General features: G+C 41.5%; 1 long non-coding RNA gene across 1 annotated transcript; it reads left to right on the top strand.

Annotated features, from left to right (window-relative positions):
• Positions 1–766: 766 nt before the first annotated feature.
• On the top strand, positions 767–5,347 carry LOC124857414. Its single transcript, XR_007035588.1, has 3 exons — positions 767–1,304; positions 1,379–1,497; positions 4,962–5,347. It is a non-coding gene; the product is annotated as an uncharacterized LOC124857414 (long non-coding RNA).
• Positions 5,348–12,792: the final 7,445 nt, after the last annotated feature.

The raw sequence follows: 12,792 nt of genomic DNA, 5'->3' as shown, positions 1-12,792 counted from the left end.
AATTTCCATTGACAGTGATACTATGACAGCATGAAGGAGGCCATACATACCAGTAAGAGGCCCTCCACACGTGGGAAAATCCCTCTGATCTCCTGTAATATCCAAATGCTGAACCTGAGCCGTCTTGATTAAGGGAGATCCCAAAATGTTTTACCATAATGAACCTACTCATTAAAGGAGGAATTATCAGTTAGTCAGAAACACTCAGCTGAAACACAGTTTTAATTATGACGCCTAAAATTATAGAATTTTGGTCATTTTATAAATAGTTAAATATTGTTGGCCCAGTATTTTTGGGATGTGAGGATATGCTACTATTATCCAATTTATATTAATTAAATTGTAAATTGAATATTTTAATTTTAATCTTCTATGTAGAAACTGGTAGATTCAGTTGTACTGTAGACTTTTAAAAGTGCAGGTTTAAATATAGAATAAGAGCAAATACTTAGGAAATGCTGGGCAAAGGTTATGAAAAAAAATAACACTCATTAAAACTGATCTCAGATAGAGAGGCGCTGATCTGGCCGATACGGATTTCTGGTTTTCTTTGAGGTCTGAGCTGCCAATTCCAACACAAGAAAAAAACGGGAGAAAAATATGGAGAAAATGTAGGGGTTACAAAATTCACCCAATTTGTGCATCAACATATATGTTCCTAACTTTCATTTGAATTACATAAAATTCAAAAAAGTAAATCAAGTACATGTTTGGGGTTAGATTGAAAATGATTAAACTTTTTAGTTTTGATGCAGGTAATGTTATGATTCTGGCCCGTCTGCCTGCTCTGTCTTCATGTAATCGGCTAATCTGCTTCACCTGTCTGCTGCTGCACTGGAGTGCAATCAATCATGCCATGCACCTGTTTTTCTGCAGTTATATTCAGCCCTCAGACAGGCAGACAGTGCCAGATTTTAGATTTTCAAAAACCTACCAGTTAGTAGATGTCCAGCATTCCTTCCTGCCTGACCACGTTTTTGACCACTTTTTGCATCTTGGATTTCCCTGCCTTGCCTGACCCTCATTGGATGTCTCTCGCCTCTGGATCACAACCTTGTTTCTGCCTCTCGACCAAAGCCTCCTGCCTAACCCCTGGATTTGTCTGCCTGAGTCTGCCTCCCTGGTTTTACCCAGTTACTACCCCCCCCCCCCTGACTACTGAGCCTTGGATCTTTCCCCTTGTCGGCAATCCGACTTCTGGCTGTGGCGTGTTCTGCACCGATCCTGGATTCTGGAGACTGCCAGGACCGCACCCCGCAAAGGAGCCTATTCTGATTCCTCCGTCCTACACGGACTCTGTTAAGGTGGGTGGCTTCTTTGGAATCATATATATTTACCTAAGTTTTTTCAAGCCACTAACCTGCCTCTCCGTTCCCAGTGATCCCAGGTTCCCGGCTGGTGGAATCCTGAGTATCTGTGCGCTGCTCCTGAATAAATCGTTTAACTTTTATTCTGTTTCTGGCTGAAATTCTGGGTCCTCTGTCCTGAACCTCACAGGTAATATACAGGAAAAAAAGAATGACATTTTTCTTTATTAGGCCTGCTGATCACAGATCACAGCCAATCAGTGGAATCTCTGTATTTCGGGTCGCTTGATTGGTGCACCACCAGTCTTACAGTTTATCCCCTTCCCTACAGGAGAAACATGAACATTTTTGGCCTTATTAATCTGTTGAGGTTTAGCAGCACTTTGTTTAATGTTCCTCACAGCATTATCCAGGATTGCTAGGGACAGTAACACAAAGAACCATAATGTGCACCGAATTTCTACCAGCTTATAATGTACAGTACATGTCAATTTGTTTTTCCCATACCACCATAACTCATGTCAGCATGTCAAGCACGTAGCATCCATGTGACAAATAAGTAGTCTTGGATTTAAAACAACTGAAAAGATTACGTTTACTGCACTGATGCATTTGTAGTTGTCAGTTTGAAGGAATTGTGTTCATTACATACACCATAAGAGAGTGAATATTAGTTTTTAGTACTGATTGTCAGATGACAATCCAAAACAATGTATGTGCTGTAATATATCAAACGTCTTCTCAAACCGTTTATTTTGAGCAAGCAAACAAAGCAGTATTCAATCTTCATTTAGTCAATATGCAATAAATAGACAATCTATAAAATCAAAGTCTTAATTACATTACTTTGGTAGCTTTAATTAACAGGAAAATTTGAAACTAAACTCTCTAAGAAAGTTACCAACAGGAAAAGTCATGGTCACCAACTAAAATAATAAATTACATTAAATCTAACAATAGTTGGCTAAATAAAAGTTTGCTTCTGTTTTGAGGTAAATGGTTGTCCACATAAAGTGTGTAAAGAAACTCTGAAAACCCTAAAACGTTTGACGTTAATTTCTAGAAAAAGGCAAATTTGCAAAAATGACCTTATATCTTTGTTGTGCTGCTTGGGGCTTTCCTTGTTTTAAGGTAAACAATTTTACCTACCTTCTCCGAAAGTGCTTGGTTTGTTTCCATGGTAATTGGTTTAAATGCTGATGTCTTAACACAAACTAGTAGCATTACATATATTAGGTTCATTTAATAACAAGGTGATTTTCCTAATGCTATTTTCACTTCAGCCATGAAATTCTTTTCCATTTTAAATGGTAGGTATGACTCTGGGTAATTGTGCCTTGGCACAATAGATTCCGATGTAAAAAACAAGTTGGAGAGCACAGCTGTTGATCAATTACTTTCTCTGTTTCAGACTCATCCTAATATCAGCGGTTTATAAGTCAAGCCTTCCAGCTACTATTGACCACATTGTACAGCTTTTTCCCCAACACAAATGAAGTGTTAAATTTGCTTTTGCTTGCACCTCATCTAAGAGGGTGTGACATCAGCGTCCATGACCTCTTAACATTTTTATGTTTGCCACTTTATTAGGTACACCTTGCCAATAAATCTCCAGTTCCAACAGATTCCAAAGGTGCTATATTGGACTGAGATCTGCAGACTGTGGAGGCAGTAAAGTTATTGTCATATTCAAGAAACCAGTTTAAGACAGTTTGTGCCCTGTGCCGTGGTGCATTAACCATCAGAACATACTTTTTGATGGTTAATGCCTGAAATGTAGACATAAAGAGACAGACATGGTCAGCAGCATCACAGGCAGGCTCTGGTGTTTAAAGGATGCCCGGTTGGTACAAAGGGCAACAAACTGTGGCAAAAATGACTCACCATGCCTTTACACAACACCAGCAGCATGAATTGTTCATACAGGGCAGAGAGGATCCATGCATTCATATTTACACCAAATTCTGACCCCCCCCATTTGGATGTCCCAGCTAAAATTGAGACTGATTGGACAAGGCAACATTTTTCCCATCTGAAATTTTCCAAATTTGGTAAGCCTGTGTGAATTTTAGCCTAGCTGACAAGAGCAACACCCGTTATGGCCCTCTGCTGCTGTACCCCATCTGCTTCAAGGTTTGGCATACCTCCGTTATAACGAGTTAATTGAGCTGCTGTTTCCTTACCATCTTCTAGAATCAGTCTGTACTCTTCTGACCTGTGACATCAGCAAGGTATTTCAGTCCACACAACTACTGAGAGATTTACTGTGAATCTAAAATCCCAGTAGATCAGCAGTTTCAGGAACCTCAGACCAGTCCGCCTGGAACCGACTACCAAGCCACGTTCAAAGTTACTTAAATCCCCTTTGCTCCTCATTCTGATGCTTAGATTGAACTTCAGCAACTCGTAGTCACCATGGCTAGAGATTTTTTATCTATTCACTCATGGATATTTTGGACACAATGACTCTGTGACTGTTGTGGATTATTCAAGTGGTGACGGAGAAATATATACAGTATGTCGATCTTTAAATAAAATTTTGTGATCAACTTTATTAAATGCACCACTGAGATCTAGTTAAACCATGACAGAAGGTTGTTGATGCATCAAGCCCCAGATCATTGTTCCACAAGAAGCAGGTAACTGCAAACCTATAAATGACTAAGCAATATGTTCGGGTCTTCATGCCAGATAGCCAAATGAATTTAGTGCTTTAAATTCAACAAAAGGTGTTGTGTGCTATCCATGTTCTGCATCAGATTCGACTAATGACTGAATATCTCACTTTGGACAGACACTGAAGAAAGATCTATCACTGCTGTCCATGCACACGCAGAACTGTGTGATGCAGTTGCTGTCTTCTATTTGTATCATATTGTATCACTATGTCACACTTCTTCCGCCTTAATGTTTTACGCTTACAGTTCAAGACCTTTCAGCTGATCGTGAGGAAAAAAAAAAAGACATGTAAATCATAAACTGAAAGGGTGACCTGAAAGGAACTAGAAATTAGATTATTTAATGGCTTTGACTCAGCCTTAAATAGGGGGAAGAGCTAGGTAATGTTGGGGGAAGCTTGAAGAACAGTCACTGCTCCTCTGTATCAGAAGGATTTAGTTTAGGTGGTCTGAGCAGTTGGTCATAAGGCCTACTTGAGGCCTCCCTTTTTGCAGGTAGCACATGATTGGGAGGAGATTCTAGGGTATACTCAGAGTACTGATCTTCACCTTGCACCTTGATCATGGAATGCCATGGGATTCTCCAGAAGGAGCTAGAGGGTGTTTCATTTGGGGAGAGGCAGGTCTAGGTTTAGATTGTGGAGCTGTTGTCAATGAATGGATGGATGGATGGTCTTTTTCTTCATTTGAAATTGTGTCTTTTCTATTAGATGGGAGCCATGAACTGGGGACTACAGAGTGAGGAACATCCAGTTAGATAGAAGTAGTGACTGCTTTAGAGGGTCATTCTTTGAGTTTGCGATGTGGACATACAGTGAAACAAAAAGCATATAAAGCTACTTTCCCTTTCACTAAATATGTTTGCTTTCTGGTTCTGAGCCCAACTCTGCAGTCACTTGTAATCTCATGTTCTCTTTGAGATGCATCATTACTCAACTTCTATTTTGAATTAAGTTATTTGTTATGTCTTTGACAGATGGTGGAGAAACCACAGGTGCACCACCCATGTGAGAAATTAAAACACACACACAGTCGAACACGCTCTGGCAGTGATACACACAGGACAAAATGGCAGCGGCTACAAAAACAATACTTTTATTGGACATTGTCTCTGCTGACACAAGGTGGGTATGTAACATCCACTGCCTCAGTAGTTAACCTTTGTGACCTATGTGAGTCAACGCCAAGGATGTGAAAAGTAGAAGCCCACGGACTGATTTATGTGATACAATTACGTTGTTAGATTGTGGAAGTTTGGAAACAGCACATGGTCCAAACTGGTTTCCTGCAGCTAGTAGTGTCACTCTCTGGAGGATGAAGACAACCATCTTAATGTGGCTTTTAACTTGCAAAGGGAGGAAGTAGAAGATGCTGATTCTTTCATTGGAAGTCTGACATGGTTATGAACCCCTGATAAGTAGATTCTGGATTGGATTTAGAGAAATTTGCTCAATCAAAATAAACTTGAGAGAAACTTAGGTAGTCATTTTTTTTATGCCGCTGATTTTAATGATTTTTTTGAAATGGCATTTTTTTCATTTCTTCCCAGAATTTTTTTTATTTCTTCCTAGGATGACTTCTTCTTAATTTACCACAGAATAAGTCAAATGACTGAACCCTGTTCATTTTTTTTATTACATAAGCTTCCAATGCTCAAGCAGCACTAAGGCAGCATTGTTCGGTAGAGAACTGCAAAAAAAAAAAAAACTGATTGTAAACTTCTGAATTGTTGCTTTGATATGATGACGTAGGTCAGCACACAAGCATCTGCAAAGGTCAGCGCAGTGCAGAGAACAAACAGCAACAATGAGGACAACAGCGCTACATATTAACACAGCAAAACTAGTCGCCCTCATGTCTTTGAAACTTGTTCAAGGAACATGGAGTGGGTTTGTTACTTACTGTGCAGTCAGTCTGGGGAGACAAAGCCTGCTTTTTGTCTCAAAGGACAAAAGTGAGGTCAAAGTCTGTTCCCTTGAACAACCTTTCTTTGTCACATTATGGGGGGTTATGTAACACAAGCTCCACAACAAGACTTTTTAACAAACATGCTGGTATCTTTTATTTCTGTCTAAAGACGACAGCTGTTTAAATTCTGTTGCCTCTTTTTCATCATTGTCTTGGCTTTTACAGCAAAGAGAATCTTGCAGAGTCACATTCATTTGTACTGTGCTCTTAACTCTGTAGAGAAGATTGTTACTCAATTCAATTCAAAAAAGACTTTATTAATCCCAAAGGGAAATTAAATATTGTTGTAGCTTATTATGTAGGTTTCTTCAAAGAGCCGTTGTAGATGCTGATGGCTGTGGGCAGGAAGGATCTCCTGTAGCGGTCTGTCTTACAGCAGATCTGAAGAAGCCTCTGACTGAAGACACTCTGTTGTTGTAACAGTCTAATGAAGAAGATGCTCAGGGTTCTCCATAATGTTCTTCATCTTATGAGAAATCCTTCTTTGCACAATGATCTCCAGAGGTTCCAGAGGAGTCCACAGAACAGAGCCAGCCTTCTTTATCAGCTTGAGAGTCCCTGGCTCTGATGCTGCTACCCCAGCAGATGATGGCAGAAGAGATCACACTCTCCACAACAGACTTATAGAAGATATGCAGCATCTTACTGCAAACAACAAAGGACCTAAGCTTCCTCAAGAAGTAAAGTCTGCTCTGTCCCTTCGTGTAGATGGCTTCACAGTTGCATCTCCACTCTAGTCTGTTGTCCAGGTGAACACCGAGGTATTTATACTCCTCCACCACCTCCACTTCTTCTCCCATGATAGAAATAGTTTTTGACTTATTCCTGTTTCTCTTCAAATCTACAATCATCTCCTTTGTTTTATTCACGTTCAAGATGATTGTTTCCACACCATGCCACAAAGCGGTCCACCACTTTCCTGTACTCAGCTTCTTGTCCATCTCTGATCCACCCCACAACTGCAGAATCAGTTTATTTCTGCAGTGTCTTGTACTGGAAGTCTGAGGTGTACAGAGGGAAGAGGAATGGTGAGAGTACAGTCCCCTGTGGCACTCCTGTGCTGCTGACTACCTGGTTAGACTCACAACCCTTTAGTCTCACAAAATGTGGTCTGTCTGTCAGGTAGTCTTTGATCCAGGAGATTGTTGAGGCCTCCACCTGAGTCTTCTAGAGTTTCTGACAAAGCAAATCAGGTTGGATTGTGTTAAATGCACTGGAGAAATCAAAGAACATGATCCTCATAGTGCTGCTGCTTTGTCCAGATGACAGTGGGTTTGTTGAAGCAGGTGTGAGATGGCATCTTCAACTCCAGCTCCACAGTAATAGGCAAACTGAAGGGTGTCCTGATAGTTTATTTTTTGCTTACTCAGGTGGGCCAACAGGAGCCTCTCAAGGACCTTCATGATATGGGATGTCAGGGCAACAGGTCTATAGTCATTTTGGACTGATGGGTTAGTTTTCTTTGGAACCGGAACAAGACGGGAGGTCTTCCATAACACTGGAATCTTCTTCTGGGCCAGGATTAGATTGAAGAGGTGCTGCAGAATCCCACAGACCTGCTCAGCACACCCCTTCAGGACTCTAGGGCCGACACCATCTGGGCCTGCAACCTTATTCCGATTCAGTCTCTCCAATTGTCTCTTCACCTGACTTCTTGAGACACACAGGAGGAAGGGGGAGGCAAAGGGAGCATAAGCATCTTCTGATATGGTTGAAGGCAAACATGTAGAAGCAGAAGGGTCTATGGCTGAGGTGGAAGATAAAACATTTCAGGTGTTACTGGACAGCTGTGGGTCTTGTGGGTCAAAGGAGGGTGGGATGTCTGTTTGGCTGTGAGCAGGAGAGAAGGATGCTGACCTTGTTTCTGAACTGAACCTATTGAAGAATGTGTTCAGTTCACTGGCTCTGTCCAGACCTCCATCGGTCTGATCATCCTTCTGCTTGAAACCTGTGATCTTCTTCATCCCTAACCACACATCTCTGATATTGTTTTGCTGGAGCTTGCTCTCCAGCTTCTTCTTGTACATCTCCTTGCTGTCTCTTATCTTGACTTTAAGTTGATTATGTAAACTCCTCAATAATTCCTTGTCTCCTTCTATAAATGTTCTATTTTTCCAGTTAAGCAGGTCCTTCAGGTCGCTGGTGATCCAGGGTTTGTTATTGGGGAAGCATCTCATGGTTCTGGTGGGGATGATGTTATCCACACTAAAGTTTATATAGTCGGTAACACAGTCAGTCATGGCATTGATGTCCTCTCCATGTGGTTGGCACAGTGCGTCCCAGTCTGTAGCCTCAAAGCAACCTTGCAGGGCTTCTTCAGCTTCCTGTGACGATTTTCTCACAGTCCTCTTTATTACAGGTTGTCTCTGAACAAGGGGGTTTTATTTCGAGCAGAGAAAAACAAGATTGTGATCTGATTTACCTAGAGATGTGTGAGTCCTTGACATTTGCATAAAACAAATCCAACGTTTTGTTTTCTCTGGTAGAGCAGCTGACAAACTGTTGAAACATTGGAAGTGTAGCAGAGAGTGAAGCATGGTTAAAATCACCAGATATTGCCACAAACGCATTGGGGTGTTGTGTCTGTAGCTTAGCAACAACTGAGCTGATGGCATCACATGCAGTGTCAGCAACTGCAGAGATGACACTTCACAGTAACATGTCCTGGATGACACCATCTGTTGTTCACAAGTACTGCCAGTCCACCTCCTTTACATTTGTCACTCCTGTTTAAATCTGCTCGTATGGTTAAAAAGCCCGGCAGAGAGACGCTGGAGTCGGGGATATGATCCTGCAGCCATGTCTCGGTAAAACACATAATACTGCATTCCCGGTACTCTGGCTAGGTCCTTTGTAGGGCTTGGAGTTCATCCAACTTGTTTCCCAGCGATCTCACGTTGCCCATCATAATTGACGGAAGAGATGTTTGAACTTCCTCCTTCTCTCTCTTCTCTTAGCTCCTGCTCTGCATCCAGGGCATCTCCTTTTCAACTCATCAGGGATTTGGGGTTGTAGTTGAAGTATTATTTGAGCTTTTGAGATATTAATCAGCTGCTCCCGGTTGTAAGAAACAACCCCGTTGCCATGGCAATGCATCATAACAAATGTCCAAAGGTAGAAAAGTATTAGGAAAAATCCTCCAAGATGCACAGCATCCAACACCGGAGAAGACAGTCCAAAAAAAATCAACTGTATCCACCACAAGAGGAATAGTTCCAAAAAAGAATAAATCAGAATCAAAAGTAACAGAGCTACTCCAACCTGCTGCCAACTTGAGCGGCGCAATTCTAGTCTACCACTGAACACATCAACCTGGTTAACTGATAGTGACCTTTCAGGCATCTAAGAAGGAAGAATGTAAGACATTTCTATTTGTAATTATGGTCCACACAACTACTGAGAGATTTGCAGAGAATCTGAAATCCCAGTAGATTAGCAGTTTCAGGAACCTCAGACCAGTACGCCTGGAACGGATTACCAAGCCAAGTTCAAAGTTATTTGAATCCCCTTTGCTCCTCATTCTGATGCTTGAATTGAACTTCAGCAAGTTGTAGTCACCATGGCTAGATGCATAAATTGGCTGAACAGGTGTTCCTAATAAAGTGACAGGTAAATGTATACTGTGAACATGTTATGATTATAACATGTTATGAAATACTCGGATGATTCTGCAGTTGTGGGGTGGATCAGAGATGGACAAGAAGATGAGTACAGGAAGGTGGTGGACCGCGAAGCTCTCAATTTACCGGTCGGGCTACGTTCCTACCCTCACCTATGGCCGTGAACTTTGGGTCATGACCAAAAGAACGAGATACCGGATACAAGTGGCTGAAATGAGCTTCCTCCGTAGGGTGGCCGGGCACTCCCTTAGAGATAGGGTGAGGAGCTCGGCCATCGGAAGGGGCTCGGAGTAGAGCCGCTGCTCCTCCACATCAAGAGGAGCCAGTTGAGGTGGCTCGGGCACCTATACCGGATGCCTCCTGGACGCCTTCCTCAGGAGGTGTTCCAGGCACGTCCCACCGGGAGGAGGCCCAGGGGACGGCCCAGGACACGTTGGAGGGACTATGTCTCTCAGCTGGCCTGGGAGCGCCTTGGGCTCCCCTCGGAGGAGCTGGAGGAGGTGTCTGGGGAGAGGGACGTCTGGGTGTCTCTGCTGAGTCTGCTGAGTCTGCTGCCCCCGCAACCCGGTCCTGGATAAGCGGAAGATGACGAGTACGAGTAAATCTGTTGGGCTTCTTCTTCTTCCCTAATGTGTGTATATATATATATATATATATATATATATGTACTAATGTGTATTTATAAATATAGAATGTCCCAGTACACCAAACATTGTTGGTTGTTAACTTTCCACTATGCATTAATGCAACTGTATCCAATGAACAGCCCTGTTTGTCTTTACAGTTTGTAAAAGAGATTATTTAAGTTCAATGCAAGCCCTGTGGCGTATACGGCCTGGAGATATAATATGAACAGTCAGAGCTCAACCCTGATTACAGGTGGGGTAGATATAGCTTTCAAGTCTGTTTGTAGTGCAGAAGTCAACAATGCTCCACTTATGTAAGCCCTGAAGCCATGCCAAATTAACCAGAGCGTCTGTTTGAGCTTATTGGAAGTGGAACAACACTGAACTGGGTTTTTATTAGTTAGAGCAATAACATCCTCTCCCTGTGCATCCGTGCATCCGTCTGGCTGTCTGGACCACCCTCCACCTGCAGGGTTCTCCTTGACCACCAAGACAGACTTCTTTAGAGCTTGACCGACATCTACATGGATTCTTTGAAACCTTCCAAGACCAAGGAGAACAAAGCTGCCAGGAAACAGAGCTGAACAGAGCAAGCAGCACAGAAAAGGAAGGGAGAAGGGAAGTCTTGTGTAACACTGGCAACAAAGAAGGGACACTGTTTAGTGAATGGTTAGAACTTAGTTTTTTATGTATTATTGTCAGCATCTTGGCTATTCTCAGAAACAAATGTACTTATAGGCTTATAAAAACGCATATAGGTTAAAAATAGTTTGAAATATATTTTTTTATTATCTTCTGATCAACATGTCTGTAGTTCAAGAACATAAGCAAAAATATATGTATATTTTCATGTCATAGTTCAAAGTCTGATTAATGAAAGAAAATTCCTGTACATGTAAGATAATTACTGAACGAGCACAATAAATCCAATGCCTTGCAAAAGTGTTAACACCCCTTGAACATTTCCACATTTTATCATGTTATAGCCAGAAACTTAAATGTTGTCTTAGTTAGATCTTATGTGATAACAACAATACAAAGTAGTGAATAATTGTGAGGTGGAAGGCAAATAAAAGATTTTACTTACAAAAGAATATCTGAAAAATGCGATATGCATTTGTCTTCAGCCCCCCAAAGTGAACACTTTATAGAAACACCTTTCGGTGCAATCCATTGTTTGTTCCAACATAGTCACACTGAATGGACCGGATCCGTAAGCATCAATTCTCAAGTCTTGTCACAGATTCTCAATTGGATTAAGTGTGGACTTTGTATAGGCCATTATAACGCATGAGTATGCTTTGATCTAAGCCATTCCATAGTAGGTCACAGCTGTATGTTTAAGAGTGTTGTCCTGCTGGATGGAGAAGCCCGGTCCCATTCTGAAATCTCTTGCACTTTTTCAACGGTTTTCTTCAAGTATTACCCTGTACTTAGCTTGACCTATCTTGACCAGGTTTCCTGTCCTTTCCAAAGAAAAACATCCCAACAGCATGATGCAGCCACCACCGTGGCAACTAGATGCATTACATTTTTTAGGGGTATCAGAGTAAAAAAGAGTAAAGAATACAAATAAGCCCACACTTTCTGGTGTAATTTTCAAGTTTTTAAAACTTAGAAAAATTTTCCATACATCTTACAGCTATTCACTACTTTCTGTTGGTTTATCACATGAAATACCAAGAAAATATATATATAAAAGTTTCCACAAAGGGAAAATAAATGTTGTAACTCATATTATACAGGTTACTTAAAAGGGTTGTAAATTCAGATGACTGCGAGCAGGAAGGATTTTGTGCAGCAGTCAGTAGTGCAACAGATTTAAAGAAGTCTCAGATTGAAAACACCTCATTGTTTTTCTTTTTTTTTTACACTTTACTTTGAAAGCAAGCTTATTTTAGATGTTGCAGGGTTTTTTTTTGTGTACTAATATCTGTCATTACAACAGGTTTGCTATTTGAAGCCCAGTTTAGCTAATTCAAATGTCTCAACTTAGTTGGTAGTCATTTCACCTGTCATTTAAAATTCATACATTTTTCCATGTATGAGTAAAATGCTGAATGGTGGAGAACTTTGCATCATTTCCATCTCCTCATGTGAATTGAGGCACTTTCCCTCTGGTTCATTATCTATGCACTGCTGAATAGGACATCCCCACAGAGAGAGCCGTTTGGCCATTCATTCAGGTTTCAATAGCAATGACGCAAATCCCTGACCTGTGCGGTGGGCAGTGGCCCAGGCATGTTCTCTTGGACTGAGTCCCTGCTGCCTCAACACACCAACAGCCTGGAACTCACACAAGCCAGAACAGCTGAGGCACAGTTGGTACCCCCAATGAGCCGTGAGAGCCCCAGCCAACATCATGCAGTCCGTCTGAGGCTCACCTGGCACAATGTTCCCTGATCATGTAACATATGTAGCATATTGTTCATGTTCTAATTTTGTGCTCAAGTTCCCTGGTAAAATCAAATATTAAAGACATGTAATAATTAAAGTCAAGAGACAGCTGCAGTGTTATTTTGGAAACATGACTACATGTATATATAGTAAACAGAACGCACACAGAAAAAGCTTCACCGTGAGTACGAAGCCT

Source organism: Girardinichthys multiradiatus, chromosome 20 (assembly GCF_021462225.1).
Source record: "Girardinichthys multiradiatus isolate DD_20200921_A chromosome 20, DD_fGirMul_XY1, whole genome shotgun sequence".
In the NCBI taxonomy this organism is placed as follows: Eukaryota; Metazoa; Chordata; class Actinopteri; order Cyprinodontiformes; family Goodeidae; genus Girardinichthys; species Girardinichthys multiradiatus.
This window is presented reverse-complemented; position numbering and strand designations above follow the sequence as displayed.